Source organism: Ambystoma mexicanum, chromosome 6q (genome assembly GCF_040938575.1).
Source record: "Ambystoma mexicanum isolate Mex_15411 chromosome 6q, UKY_AmexF1_1, whole genome shotgun sequence".
NCBI lineage: Eukaryota > Metazoa > Chordata > Amphibia > Caudata > Ambystomatidae > Ambystoma > Ambystoma mexicanum.
The window spans coordinates 615935361-615951522 of NC_090937.1; the positions used below are offsets into that span (position 1 = coordinate 615935361).

The window sequence follows — 16162 nt, forward strand, 5'->3', positions numbered from 1 at the left end:
ATGACCACCATATGTGCCTCCAGCCTCCTTGCTGGTGGCAGCCTCGCCAACATTGTCCGTTTGTGTTGGGGTACATTTTAATCTCTCTGGCGTCAGGTGCCACTGCAGTAAAACTTTTTGCCACATTTCCTTCAGTTGAATTGATCTTGTCAGTTTGGAGATGTTTCACCATACCTCCTCCCAGTAGGGCCATGGTATTGCGTCCCACAATGTCCCCTCCCACTTCCTAATATCTCCACCAGACCTCTTCCCCTTGCGAATTCAGGTGTGCGTATTAATTTGATATTAATTTACGAGTTCCAGGGTCTGTTGTCATAAGTTTCGATTTTCGTGAGATCCCTTGTTCCCACCTCCCTGTTGGTCGCGGAGGACAGCCAGTGTTGCTATTCCAAATTCCTGGACACATTCTACGAATGATCTAAGTGACTGAGCTGTATACATATCACAGATCTTAGTGCAGCCTGCTTGTTTCCAGGTGGTGTATGCATTTGGGTCCATCCCTTTTGGGAAGTCGGGATTACCAAACAGCGGGCTGAAGGGGGGTGCGTGCATTGTCAGGTTCCCCCTTTAGACTGCAGAGTCCCACGCGTTAAGTGATGCACTCATAATCTCACTGATTTTGGTGTTCAAGTGTCTATGTTTCTTGTGGGACTAAAGAAGATTTGAGAGTGGGGCACCAGTTACTGCTATATCCTGCTTTGCCCATTTGAGCTGCGGGGGTAACGCCACCCCCTTGGTCACCCGCAGTTGTGCTGCTTCGTAGTACCTCTTGAAGTGAGGAAATGCCATTCCACCCTCACTCACCAGCGTTGTCATCGTGGTCATTGCTACCCTTGGTTTCTTATGCTGCCACACATATGCAGATGTCATCCTATTTAAGGTCCTCAAGAATGACTTGGGGAGCCTTATCGGGAGAGCCTGGAAGTAGTAGAGGACCTTTGGGAGAATTGTCATTTTGACTGCCGTAATCCGCCCCCACCATGAGGTGGAGAGGGGTGACCATCTTGTCAGGGTTTTTGCAGCTGGGTATGTAGATTCGGGAAATTTGCCGCATATAGTCATGTTATTTTGGAGGTGATTTTAATTCCTAGATAGGTTATGCTATTCTGTGCCAGTTTCATCCCCTACGTCTGGGCCAGCTCAGCAATTGCAGATGAGTCGGCTGTCAAGTTTAGTATCTCCGACTTGTTTTTATTTATCTTGAGGCCTCAGATGGCTCTAAAAGACTTTAGTTCGTTCACCAGCGCGGGTAAAGATGTGGTTGGTTCTGTTAGGGCTAGCAGCATATCGTCGGCGAAAGCCATTGCTTTGTGCTCTAGTCCCCCCATCTGGATCCCTTTAATTTGGTGCAGCTGACGTATCCGCGCTAGAAGGGGCTCCAGAAACAGGGCATAAAGGAGGGGGGAGAGTGGGCACCCCTGTTTTGTTCCCCTCGTCTGGGCGACGGCCTGGGACAGGAAACCATTAATTACGATTCTTAAGGTAGGACTATTGTAGTTGGACTTTATCATCCTCATGTAGGATTCTCCGAATCCCATGTGCTCCATCGTCTGAAAGAGCGGCGCCATTCGACTCAGTCGAACGCTTTTTCGGCGTCCAACGCTACGAATATTGGTCTAGTGTTTGTGCTCTCCGCCTTTTCTATTATATGATATACTCTCCTTGTATTTTCCGCTGCTTGTTTTGTAGGGACAAAACCTGCCTGGTCCGCATCCACTAGAGAGGCCTAGTGCTCGGTCAACCCGTTGTTGAGGACTTTGGTAAAGAGCTTTGCATCCAGATTTATCAGAGCAATTGGTCTGTACGATCCTGGGAGGGTGGGATCTTTATCTGGAATTGGGAATAACACTAGTTTTGCCTCATTCATAGAGGGTGTGATGTTCCCCCGGGACTTGAAGGTATTGAAGAGCGCCGTAAGTCTGGGGACCAGCAACACTCGGAACGTTTTGTAGAAAGCCTCAGTGTAGCCATCTGGTCCGGGTGCTTTGTTCTTTGGGAGTTGTTTGATGGCCTGGAGAACTTCCACCGGTTTGATGTCTTGATCTAATGCCTCACGGGTTTCCCCCGATAGTTCCGAAGAAATTCCTTCTCCTCTCCCTCGTCTGCGTTACCAGTGCAAAACAGGTCTTAGAAGAAAGTTCTCATAATCTCGCCCATTTCATCATCGGTAGTTTTCCGATTACCAATGGAATCCGCCAATGCTAGAATTGCCCTCTCTCTAACAGTCTCCCGGAGCTGCCGAGCAAGTAGTTTGTCTGCCTTGTTGGTGAGTATGTAGTATTTTAGTTTTGTCCTCAGGAGTGATTTTCCAACTTTCCGAGTTTGGAGGAGTTCCAATTGGCCCTGAATGTGTTGGATGGCCCGCTTCTTGGCTCTACTGGGGTTAACTGCTACCTCTTTCTGCGCTTCTCGCAGTTGCGACTCCAGGTCTTGCTCCCCCTGCGCCATTTGTTTGTCTCTCCTAGCTTTCAGAACAATCAATTTGCCTCTTAGGATCGCCTTAAAGACATCCCACACAGTCTCCTGTGGGGTCTCCCCTGTGTCGTTTTCGGAGAAGTACGTATGAATTTTCCCTTGAATGTCCTCCACCATTGCATTATCTTGCAGTAGTTCATTCGGGAACCGATAGGACCACACCCGAATTCCCCTGTTCCTGAGAGCTATGGACGTTACAATTGGGGCATGATCTGAAAGGGAGATAGGAAAAATCAAGGAGGTGGAGGTAGGCCCCATCAGATCAGTAGATGCCCATATGTAGTCTATTGTCAAGAGCATATATATCTGGGAGTAATGTGTGAAGCCTTGTCTTTCCTCATTCTTTGCCCGCCATATATCATGCAGGGAGAGGGATTCAAACACTTTCCTTAATGCCTCCGAGGGGGCCCTCCAGTCAGTACTGGTTTTGGTGCTCTGATCACAAGTGGGGTTCCATGCTAGGTTCAGGTCTCCTCCTAGTAGAACATCTCCTGTCACAAACTCCTCCAGCACTCCCAGCATTTTAAGTATGAAGGATTCCTGTCCTACATTCGGGGCGTAAACAGACACTAGGGTTACCCGTCTCCCTTCTAGTGTAATGTTCAGGAAAATAAACCTCCCTTCCTTGTCGACTCTGTGGTCGTGAATCTGAGCTTTTAGTGTGTCCTTCATGGCCACCAGGACCCCTGCCCTCTTTCCCTCTGTGTTAGACTCAAAGACATGCTTCACTCCTTTTATCCTGATCCGGGTTTTCTCACTTCTTTTAATGTGCGTTTCTTGATACAGTAAAATGTCTGCCTTCTGTTTCCAGGCTTGTCTGTCCAGTTTGGCCCTTTTCATGGGGGTGTTCATGCCCCTGACGTTCTGTGAAAGTACTGTCACTAGAGCCATGTTTGTTCTATCCACCGCTAGATTGTTGATTGAGCACATTGTGTCGCCTTCGCTCCTTTTTTATATACTTGTTGTCCTGCTTGCCTGTGGTCCCGCTGTTCCATTCCTGAATACCCTTCCGATTTTCCCTCCCTTGGCCCAGGTCGGTGCCGGGTTACTACGTGCCCTGGTACGAATTGTCCAGCACTCCCGGTCCATAATTCCCCTCGTTAACCCTTTGTGGGGAGTCCTAAACCCCACTGTAGATTCCATTTGTGTCTGACTTCTCCCTGGCCTGCTGAAGGCCGATCGGGCGAGTCCGTCTTTTCGTATCCCACCGGTTGATATTTGAGTCGTGATCCACTTGTCCAATCCGAACCCAGGGGGAACTTAATGAGTCGCGTGTTCTATTTGGTCTTCCTCTCCCTGCCTTTCTTGTGTACTGCTGACCAGCCGTCCTGCTGGCTCGGGCCCTGGATCTTCATTTGGGGCTTAGGTTGTGTACCCTCCACTCCGCTCGATATTCCCAATATCTTTTCACCTTCTTCACAGGTTGTGATCCTGTGTTGTGCCCCGTCCCAGGTGAACAGGAGGCCAAAAGGAAATGTCCACTTGTATTTCACCTGGACTGATGACAAATGGCGGACCACTGGGCCCATCCTCTGTCTCTTAAGAAGGGTGGACTGAGCTAGGCCCTTTTATAACTGCACCTCCTGACCATTCACTCTAATCAGGGGGGTTTGCCTAGTCTTTCAAAGTATCTGTTCCTTCTGTACGTAGGAGGTTACTGCTGCTAGTACATCCCGAGGTCTCACTCCTGGTTCAGCTGCTCTTTTAGGGCCCACCCTATGAAGTCTATCGATTGGCACCCTTGGCTCCGAATCGTCAGCCAAGACCTCAGTGAACAGTTGCGTCACCGTCGCCATCAGGTCTGCATCCTCTATAGACTCCGGCAGGTTTTTGATCCTAATGTTAGATCTCCTCGACCTGTTTTCCAGGTCCTCGCACTGCTGCTCTAGGTACATGGTTGTCTGGGCTAACCCGTCCAGAGTTTCCTGCGATTTTAGGGAGTCGTCCTCTACCTGCTGAAGCTTTCTCTCCACTGTGTCAGTCCTCTCCTCCAATTTGGCTACATCCTGCTTGATTTCCTGAATGGTCTGCTTCATTTTGCTTCTAAGGATTGTGAATTGTTCTTGCACAGAACTGATTAATTGTAACTGCAGCTCTTTGAAGCAGGCGTGTATGTCCTCCCGCCCCTTCCAACTTGGAGGTTGAGTCTTCCTGCGCACCCCAAAGCTGCCTTAAATTCCTGCCTTGTTTTCTCTGCGCAGGGGGTGGGGGGGGTTGCACCAGGCTCTTCGCCCTCGATTTAGACATTAATGTGCCCTACACGACCTGGTGGAGCCAAGTCGCGGGGGGCGCAGAGGGGCTGAATAAAAATTCTATAGAGGATTCCCCGTTATGGCTTAGGCAGTTTGTATAGGAAACAGCTTGTACCCAGGGAAGGTCTATTCAGAGAGCTCACTGTGTAGGTTTTGGCCTCTCTCATGAATTCAGTGTGTTTGTTCCGTGAAATGGCGCCTTTAAGTTGTGGCTGCTGCATGTGGCCGTGGCCTACGGTGGATGGATGGGGGGTCCCTGGTTGTATGATGTGGAGGAAGTCCTGCTGTGCAGGTACCAGCCACTGTTCAGTAGATATGGGGATTCCCCCCACGCCCCGAGAAGCTTAGTTGTTAACACATCTGGGGTGTTCTCTCTCACCTACTGCACGGAGAGTCAGTCGGACTGCCGTGGGGATGTCTTTGAGAGCGTGGGCCTGTTCCTGGGAGTTTCTGGCAGTACACACGGGCGCCCGCATGGGGACCGTTGCAGACCCAGGTAGAGAATGGTTCAGTGCCTCTGGTGTGTTGCTTTTCCCCCTGCAGCCCTTCTTCTTCGGCTGTTGAATGTGAATATGGTGTCTTTCAATGGTAGTCGCTGAATGTGGTCGGGGCACCAGATGAAAGAGGACCCACCGGTTTTGTAATGCGCGGGGCAGCCCTGCTGTATGGCTGTCTGCCGTCTTTTAACAAGTATGGGGATACCCCCCCGTTAGGGCTCGCTGCTAGCTCATGCGAAGTGCGCTCCCACCTGTTGCATGGAGAAACAATCAGGCCGCTGCAGAGATGTCCGAGGGCTTGTGCCCATTCCCAGGGGTTGCTAGCAGTGTCCGAGGGCGCCTGAGCGGAGACCGTTGCGGGCTCAGATGGAAATTCAGTGCCTCCGGTGCGATGCCTTCCCCATGCAGCCCTTCCCCCAAGGCTGTTGAATGTCCTGTGCATGTAAGTGGTTCCAGCACCGTCAGGGGACCACAGGCTTATGTTCCAGCACACTACGGGTCTCCCTGTGCGTCTCCCAGCGCAGGCGGGCCTAGATGGTTTCAGCAGTGATGTGGACACTGCGGCCGGGGGGGGGGAAGCCAACCAGGGAGTGAGGCAAACTCCGACCCAGCAGTCCAGCGGCGTCTTGTCCTGCCCCCACGCAGGTGATTCCCGCCGCACGGCCCGGGTGTTCACGCTTGTGGTCTCCGGCTCAATGAGTCCACGCCTTGGGGTCTAACTGTGCGCGGCTGTCCCACTGCTCCGTACTCTTCGTTGCCCGGGCCTCCCCGTTCAGATTAGCTCCTCGGAGGCACGCGATGTCTCGTTCCCCCCTCCGTGGTTGGCACACCAAGTAATTTCATGATATATGGGCACAGACTCGGCCGATACGCATCATTGATTGGCTTGCATGGCGCAGCCCGGTGGAGAGAGACAGTTAGACACGTCCTCCTATGCCGGCCGCCATCTTAGAATAGACCTGTTAATTTTAAAACCAGAATGTGATCCATAGCGCTCTATCAATTGTATGGCTCTTGGTATAGATGTTAACAGGTTCGTTACAAGTAGTAATAGGTTGTCGGCATATACGGCTATCTTATATTCCTTCTCATTCTCTCCTCCTAGTTGGTCAGATTTGATTTCCTGTGCAAGAGGCTCAAGCGATAGGGCAAACAATTTCGCGGACAGAGGGCAGCCTTGCCTTGTTACCCTACCCAGGGAGAACCATCTTGAGTAGTCATAGTTAACTGACACCGAGGCTTTAGGCGACATATATACTGCCTTCGCCCACCTTCTAAATGTCGTACCTTATTCAAAACCGCTTCCAGGAATCCCCATTCCACCCTGTCGAAGGCTTTCTCTGCATCGACGGACATGAGAGCAGGTTCCCCTGTCATCGTTTTGGATTCATGTATCAGGTGTAATGTTTTGAGTATCGTGTCTGCACCCTACCTCCCCAAGATAAAACCCACTTGATCTGAATGTATGAGCCGAGGCATATATCTCCAGCCTAGACGCTAGGATCCTAGTGTAATCTTCACATCAATATTGAGTAACGATATTAGTCGATACGATCCACAGTATTTGGGATCTCTCCCTTCCTTGGGGATTACAGTGATCAAAACCTCGGAGAACGAGTCTGGCGCTATTCCAGTCTACAATATGTCATTGAATAGTTCAACCAGAAAGGGGAGGAGGGGCAACAGGAAGGTCTCGTAAAAGCCTGCCGTGTAGCTGTTATTCCAAGAGGCCTTCCCTAGTGGTAACGGCTTCACTACCTCTTCAGCCATAATCGGGGTATTCATCGCATCTTCCTCTACACGGGTGAGCTTTGGCATCTCCACACCTCCCAAGTATTCCTCTATCTCAGCTCTATCTTGGGTTGCTTCAGATTCATATAAATGCTCATAAAACCGTGCAAACGATTCTGGGATGTTCTTACCCTGCGAATCCTAGGCATCTCCTCCCCCCTCATCTATGGTTCTCACCCATCTCTTTTCCCTCTGGCCTTGTAGTCTAGCTGCCAGGAGAGCATCTGCTTTGTCTACCTTCTCATAATGTTTTTGTTTGAGGAGTTGTAGTTTACGGACGACTCGGCCTTCCTCGAGAAGACCACATTCTTCCCGCCTTTGCCTGGCTACAACAATCTTCTCTGCCCTGCCCTCAGTGGCGGTCCGTGCGTTCCAATCTAGTTGCGCTATCTTCTCCATCAATTTGCTTTCTATCAGAGCCCTTTCCCTTTTCTTCTTGGCGCCCTCCCTTTGTTTTATTTATTTATTTATTTTATTTGTTACACGCCCAGACCCTCGGGTATCACGGCGCGGTTACAAGACAGCTTAGGAATTAGTAATACCTTGTTACAGAGTACAAATATAAGTATCGCTGGCGAGCTGGTACAACAGGATAGATCATACTTACAGTTTACAGTTTTCACTGGCATGCTACACTTATGATACAACCTGTACCTTGGTGCTAATATTGGTTAAATCACAAGGTTTTTAACAATTTCTTGTATCCAGGGAAGAAGGATTCTTTTTTTATATTGATGGGGAGGGTCTTCCAGTGTTTAGGGGCTAGAACGGTGAAGCTGTTGCCCCCAGCTCTAGTAGTTTTGAAGCGAGGGGGGGGGGCCAGTAGGAGGTTATCGTTGGATCTTAGTGATCTCCTGTATTCTTTTAGTTGTAGAATGTTGTTAAGATAGATTGGGCCTTTTTTGGTCAGGCATTTGTGTGCAATACATAGTGTTTTAAAGATAATTCTAGCTTTGATAGGAAGCCAGTGAACGTCCTTCCTTTTCTTGGAGATGTGGTCTGATTTTTTTATACCTAGGGCTGCTCTTAGAACTTTGTTTTGCAGTAGTCGCATTTTGGAGAGATTGGTATTGGATGTGCCTACTAGTAATACATTGCAGTAATCCAATTTTCGATAATACTAAAGCTCTAGCTAAGGTAAGGCAATTAGCTGGGGTCAGAAATTGTCGGCAGAGGGCAATGAGTTTGGAGGTGTAGGCCGTGGAGGAGGCAAGCATGTTAATATGTTTAGTCATGGTAAGGCTAGCGTCAATGTAAACTCCTAATGTTTTCACCTGCTTCAGCACAGGAATAACAGTGCCATCAATATTAATGGCTGAGTAGCCTGGGTGGAGAGTCGCTATTTTGTCTGGGGATCCTACGATGAAAACTTCTGTCTTCTCGTCGTTGAGACAGAGACTATTTAGTGCCATCCAGTTTTGAATGATGACGTATATTTTGTTGATGGTTACGGTATCCTGGTCATAGTTGCCTGTGAGTGGTATGAGGATCTGGGAGTCATCTGCAAAATTTGTGTAGAGGACACTCATGTCATCTAATGCTGAAAAAAGGAGTTTGGTGTTAGCGTTATACAGAGTGGGGGAGAGACAAGATCCTTTGGGCACTCCTATGGGAACTGGGATGGGGTTGGCCGCTTCTTTGCCTATAGACACTCTGGAGGTACGATCAGTTAAGAAGGATTTCACCCATACAGTGGCTTCACTGGAGAAGTTGAAGTCTCGAGCGAGTGAGGTGTAAAGTTTATCATGGTCCACCAGATCAAATGCTGCAGAGAGATCCAGCAGGAGTATGCAGAGTTTCTCAGAGTCTCTAATGGCATCCATCTGGATTTTGAGGTCCAAGAATGCTGTTTCTGTACTGTGGTTAGGCCTAAAGCCCGATTGTCTGGCACCGAGGAGCTGATGCGATTCCTTGTGGGTTTGGATTTGGTTGTAAGGTAGTTTGTCAATGATTTTAAGTAGGAATGGGACTGTGGTTATGGGACGATAATTAGTCAGGATGGTGGGGTCTAGGTTTGGTTTTTTTTAGAAGCGGGGTAACCCAGGCTTCTTTGATGCAGGCTGGAACTGTTTTGGAATTGAAGGAGGAGTTGACAAATTTGGTAATGGTAGGGGTCAAGGTGGAGGCACAAGCTTTGACTAGTTTGGCTGGGACGGTGTCTCCTTTGCAATTGGAAGCTTTTAACTTGGAGATAGTGTTGAGTACAAATTCTTGGGTGACAGGTGTGAAATGGAATGGGGGTTAGGGTTATCGCTGGTGGTGGTGAGGGGGTTGGGGTATTTTTATCTGCTAGAAGTAGTCTTTTGGTGGTTATTTTGTTCTGGAGCACAGCAATTTTGGAGGCAAGTGCGTCTTGTATGGTAGTACACCATTCTTTACTGGCGTTGGTGGTCGTTCGGCTGGTAGGGGGTTTTCTAGTTCTCTAAGGATAGAGAAGAGCTCTTTAGAGTCTGATGCTGCAACGCTGATGCGGGCGTTGTAGGAATTAGCTTTGTGGGCGATGATGGTTGTTTTGTAGGCTTTGTTGGCATCTTTGAAAGCTTTGGCCGAGTCAGGGGAGGGGTGTTTACTACGGGCGTGTTCAAGAGAGCGTTTCTTCCTTCTTAGGGCGACTAGCTCTTCGTTAAACCAGAAATTGGATTTTTTGTTGACACGTCGCAATTTAGTAGTGACAGGAGCTACTGCCTCAATAGCAGTGGAGAGGCATTTATGGTAATACTCAGCAATGGCAGTGGGATCGTTACAGAGGATTGAGTGAGTTTCTAGTATTTTGTTCAAGGTGGGGTCAAAATTCTCTACAGTAAGCTTCCTGGGATTTCTACTTTCAATGGTGTCCATTATTTTGGCCTTAGGAGGGCAAGGATCATCACTCATGAGGGTGAATTCTATGCAGAAATGCACTGTCTAGCTAAGTGGAGTAATCGGGCCTATAGTAATTTTTGTGTTGAGGGTGAGGATCAAATCAAGGGTGCTGTCCTTAATGTGGGTGGGGGCATTGACGTGTTGGCTGAATTCATGTCCTAAGTGCAAGGAAAAGGATGGCTGCTTTAAGGTCTTGGTCATCATTCAATCCAAGATTCAAGTCCTCAATGATGATACATTTAGTTTTAGGTTTTAGGATGGGCGCATGTATTAGTGGGATGTCTGTTTCTGGGTGGCTATAAGTGCTAGGGGTTCTGTAGATAACCACAATATTGATTGTAGTGTTTTCGTTCATGGCGAGTTTGCCGAGCAATAGTTCATATCCTGCGATTATTTCGATAGAGCTTGATCTAATTTGGAGGGTATTTTTCCGCTATGATGGCAACACCCCGTCCTGTGGAGATGGTTCTGTTGGTTCTGAGAATGGTGTAATCTGGTGGGATGGCCAATGCTAACAATGGTCTTGGAAAAATTCCAAACAGGCCAGAACATACAGAATAGACTCCTTGAATTGGAAAAGAGGTGGATTTACAGACTTGACTCTTTGGAAAATGGTTTGAATGAGCAGTCTCCCTCTTAATGAGGATATAGAGTCTTCATGTGCACCTTTGATTATCTCCAACAGTCCATGACCTCTGGGACTGATGGACCAGACTCACATACTCTGGGTGGTGCCCACACCAATAGAACTACTCCTCTTGTGTTGTTAAAATACACACTTTTCCCATTTTTGTATTTTTTTATTTGCCCCCACATTTTTTGTTATATGGGGCAATTGACCTTTGACACACATTGTGCTCTGCACGCATCCACGGCGATTCCCGTGAACCTATGCGTCGTGTGCATCACCACAAGTTAGTTATTATAATACACATTTTTCCCCATCTTTCCTTGCCGCCCACTTTTGTGATATGGGGCAATTGACTGTTGCCACATACTGTGCTCTGCACCCATCTGCTTTGACTCCTGTGAACCTATGTGTTTTATGCACTACCACAAGAAAGGAAATCATTTCCCTCTTACGACACAATGCAGTACTTTATTTTCATCTTTGGATTCGCAACCATCAGGGTTTGCAGTGACACGGATAGGATAGGATCCACGTGACATCATGTGTGACGGCACACCAAAACATCCAGACACACGTCCCGACCACGCACAGAGTTCCACATAACCTTCAATGAGATGGCTGACTTCACAACGGAGCCGGATCACTCCTACTCTGCATTTACAGCAACGCTACAATCTCTACAAGAGCATAGTACGGCGCTACATGAGCCGTCTCATGTATCTGGTCACTCCGCCAACTTCCGGAGGCACACCCCCAGGAAACATTCCTTCCCGATACCTCCCATTGGCTGCTACACACTAATCAGGCACCATGGCACGCATCCGGCCTTCGTATGTGACATTGTCACCATAGTGACTGACACAACTCTTCCGCATTCCTTATCGGACTTACACGCCACGTCCCTCGGAACCCGGCGCTGCAGAGTCTCTGCAAGTCACACTTTCCAACACCATACGGAGCTTTGCTCTCTGTATTTTCCACCAGGTAAGTGTGTTCATTCACGGCGTACTTCCAATGGCCTCCAAAAAATGCATATACACGTCCTTACAAAGAGCCATGCTTTCTTTTTCCCCCTTTCTTTTGTCCCTTTTTGGATGCAAACATCTCGTTGCGATTTCAGAGCATACTGGGGAAGCGACATTGGGAGAGAACCCCAAATGGTCGTATACCTCCAGCATTCACCCGAATTACAGTGCAGGATACCATTGGCTGTTCAGACTGCTCCACTTACCAGATAACACCCAGCTGGTGCACCACAGGTATCTTTTTCTCTTTTTTCTTCCTTTTTCACTGTTCCCAAACACATTTATGAATGGCCATGATACATGCAAAAGACTATTGTCTGTCCATGTGCCATACGAATGAAACAGTGCACTGATATCTTGAAGATATTCACCCCAAAAACATGACTTAAAAATCGCTATACATTTGTTTACATACGGATTCCAGGCGCAACGAACCCGGATGCCGATTTCTATGACATCCAACCACTGTGCCTCTCCTCCCGCACGGGAACATTGAATCCACCACCTGTATCAGGAACTCCACGTTTACACGCGGCTCTCTACTGTTTTAGGTGAGTGGTTTAGTCCATTGGATGGACCACACCTTATCCCCATTTTTAGGTTCCCCATTCCTCACTCCCTCCCATTACATCCGTGGTCTCTCTCTAGTTGGGGATGGTGGATGCAGGCTTCTGACCTGGGACCCATGCTGATTTTTAGAAGGGGACCCTGGACCATGATTTTCTTCTCCCCGGGATTTTATCAGTACTCAGTGAGATTATCCTTGCATTTAGGACTCTATACATGGTATGGAGTTTCTTTGCAGGCGTGACCATGCTCATTGATCTGCAACTACGCAATCACGTTCTTCTACATTTCATACTTGTATATATCAAATTCGACACCATGAGAGATACATTTTTCCTCTCTATCTTGCTGTCTCCCCTCTAGCATCTCTTTATTTATTTTTCTTCTTCTTCTTCTTCTTCTTATAACACAGGGTCCTGCTACCCACTGCCCTGATGAAGGCGGATCATTTTCTTCTGTTTTGAAGAGAAAACTCCATCTGTCTACAACCGCCGAAACGCATTGCTGTTGAGAGGGGAATGAAGGTCCTTCATAGACTACTTCATCTAATTTGGACCTCGGACCACTGATAGTCCACCCCCTGAAGGAACACCCTTTGAGGTTCCTCCTGATCTCCCCCTTTTGCGTTGGCATACCCAACCCCAGCTTAGAACAATTCCAATTTTGGGGTTCTGCTTTAACTTGATACAAGGATGCATTTTCCGTTTATACAAAATGTTTTTTTCTTTTTCTGTCTCTTGCTTTGTTGTGAGGTAACAACCTAGTCAGAAATACTAAATTGATTTAAAAAATAAGCTTTGTACTTGACTTAATGGACAAACTCAGCATGTAAATGACATATACTTCCTTTTGTGTTTAGGTTTGTTCCCTTTTTTTTCTCCTCCTCCCTAACTTTTTTCTTTGATTTCAGGCATTTTATATTTACTTTCAAGAATGTGCAATTTTTGATACCTTTGTTAATGTAATACGCCCCTCTCTGTTGGGCTTCAGTGTGTGTAAATTATTTGTTCTTGTCCACGCTTTTTGTAATTCTAACATGTTAAATATTTATTTATTCTTCCGTGTTTTTTTTTTTATGATGGTATTCTCAATAATATCATTTTTTTGTTTTGAAAACTTGGGGCTCACAAGGTTTCTTTTTGTTCTATATAATTGAATGTCGAAGTCATAGCCTATGTGGTTAAACAGGATTGAACCAGGTAATTGCTCTAAATAATTTAAACCTAACAGGGCCAATCCACGACGCACCAGTACCCTCCGTTGTTGTTGACATTAGGTATTCTCGCCCCAAACTGTTGCGTTTCCCAAGGGGCAGACCATTGCCACTGGATAGTGGCCCCTTTTGTTTATATCAATGCCAACAATGGACCTGGAGCTTGGTGTAGCCAGGTTTCTGTGATAACTAGCAAATCCAGGTTTTGTTCGATGATAAGATCATGTATTTCGATAGCGTGGGCTCCTAAGGATCGGCTGTTGATGAGAGCATTTTTTAGGCTGATGGGAGGTTTGGGGTCCTTTATGGGAGCGTGCTTGGTTGTTTGAACGGCGGGAGTGTTAGGAATTCTTTTGGTATTTGTTACTGTAGGATGTGCTAACTTTTTGTTTTTCCTGAGATCCACGGGTTTAGGTGGTCTGGAGGGCAAGCTGGTGGGAGTAGAATTGTGGTAGGGTGCTTTAGTACGTGCTCTTAGGCGTGGCATTCTCTCATTCCCTAAAATAGGATATGTTTTATCGTTAGCTGTGAGTTTGGGGAGTGAGAACAGGTCATCTGGGTGAGTTAAGGTAGAAGGAACTTCCTCACCTGTTGTATTACGGTCATTAGGGCTGAGAGTCTGTCTGAGAAAGGACAGGAATGAAGGCGTACGTGGGAGAAAGGGAGTTGGGCATGGGAGTGGGTAATGTCTCGGGCAAGCCAATTTGGCGAGACCTTTTCTGAGAGTGAGGAAGTGACTGCCTGGGCAGGGTGTGTCTACTTGGACAAGGCAGAACGGGAACATGATGATCAATATCCAGCCTCTCATAGCTGTATCCGGCATAATGTGGTGAGGCGGGGCTAGACTAACCTTTTCAGCCACGATTGGGCAGTGGGTTGGATCAGGCAGAAAATTGGCAGAGGGCGAGTTCAGGCACAGTATGGGTATAGAACTAGTATAGTCCTAAAACAGGCATAGACATAGGCTAGATGCAATTGTCAAAAGGCAGGGCGCAAATAGGCTGAATGCAATTATCAAAAAGGCAGGGCACAGATAGGCTAAATGCAAATATCAAATGGCAAGGGTACACATAGGCTAAATGCAAATATCAAATCGCAAGGGCACAGATAGGATTAATGCAATTATCAAGTGGCAAGGGCACAGATAGGATAAATGCAATTATCAAGTGGCAGGGGTATAATATGCAGCAGTTAGGCTGAACAGGCATGCAATGCATAGGGTGGTATGCGTTGGTAAAGTATTAGATCAAGTTCGGGCATCATGTGGTCGTAGAGTCTAGGAAGTGCACTAGTGGCGCATGGGTAATCAAAACATTACAGCGTGATGCTGTTTGCGCACGGAGTTGGTTAGATCGTGCGTGCTACTTTAGGGTTCAGGGGACGAGAGGTACGCTCAATCTGGGGTACGGATAGTGGCAAGTGTGGGATGGATCTTACCGGCGATCCCTGATCAGTATTCCCAGCCATGTTGCTTTCCATGCGTCCCATACTATTCGCTTTGATATCTCCCCCGTGTTATTAACCTTGAGGTACTCCTTTATCTCGGTTTCCATTTCTGTCCGGAAGACAGGATCCTTACACAGCGTCTCATTGCATCGCCACTTCGACCCTTTGTGTGGAAGGGCACAGAGGTTTATATCAGCGGTGACCATATCATGATCTGACCAAGAAATGGGTACAATCTCAGAACAGGCCGTTACTCCTACCAATTCTTCTAAAATTTATACATAATCAATTCTAGTATAAGTGCCATGGGGTACAGAGTGGAAGGTGTAACCTGTTTCTTTCGGATGAAATTCCTGCCATATATCTCGTAACCTATATGTCACCATCATCTCTGCTACTGCCGTTCGACCGGCATCAGTCGGTTCGGGCAGATCAGGGTTAGCTGCATATCTGTCCATTCCAGTGCTTGCCTAAAGATTGAAGTCTCCCCAATTATCACATGACCAGCAGCTTCTAACATTATTTTCGATATTGTTCGCTGTAGGAACGTGGCCTGTCACTCGTTAGGGGCATACAGTGTCGCTAGCATGACCGTTAGGTCACACATAGTGCCCACCATGTGTACCCTCCCTTCCACATCCATCCATACCTTGGAGACCTTTAGGTTCAAGCCCTTTCTAATGAGTATCCCTACTCCCGGTTTCTTAAGAGGGCCCGATCCCCAGTATTCCATACCGACCCTTGGTTGGAGAATTCTGCGTTCCTCCCCGTGTGCCTACTTGGTCTCTTGTAGAAATAGCACATCTATCTCAGACTTCTGGAATTCCCTGTAGGGGAGTTCAGCCCTTTGACATTGAGTGTACAGACTCTAGAGAGCTGGCCTTTTTTTGAAGTAAGTTTTCCCACCATTACCTATCTATTACGTGTCGTGCACGTGTGGCAGACCCTAACAAATCTGACTTCTGTTTATAACATTCTAGAACACATAGCTTGTACCTATAGAATGCTTTGTTCATGCCCACCCCCCCCTTACCCTACATCCCCCCTACAATACCCCCCCCGATTCCTTAGCGGCGTCCGATCTAGCTCGGTTGACGTCACCTAGCCGGGCAGGGTCGGACCACCAGTGAGAACCGGAAGTGCCACGGTCCGTTCACAAAACATCCAACTAACCATTGAGCCCCCACTCCCGCACCCCCCTTCCCACCCTCCCGGTTCCCTTGAATTATTACATTTCCTCATTAACTCAACTTTAACTTGGCCCACTCGCAAGTACCTCTTAACACTCATCGGCGCTCACAGCGTCAGTAGTTCCTTCCGCCCTGCTGCTAACCAACCAATGAGGAAGGCTCTGCTCGCTCCAAGGGGTCCCCTAGAAGCTCTGGCGTTCAAGTGCAGTACCA

At 47.6% G+C, this 16162-nt stretch overlaps 1 protein-coding gene across 3 annotated transcripts in view; it reads right to left on the reverse strand.

Annotated features, from left to right (window-relative positions):
• INTU (inturned planar cell polarity protein) overlaps positions 1–16162 on the reverse strand; it is a 1700152-nt gene that overhangs the window by 1465151 nt on the left and 218839 nt on the right. The gene's annotated exons all lie outside the window — the stretch shown is intronic.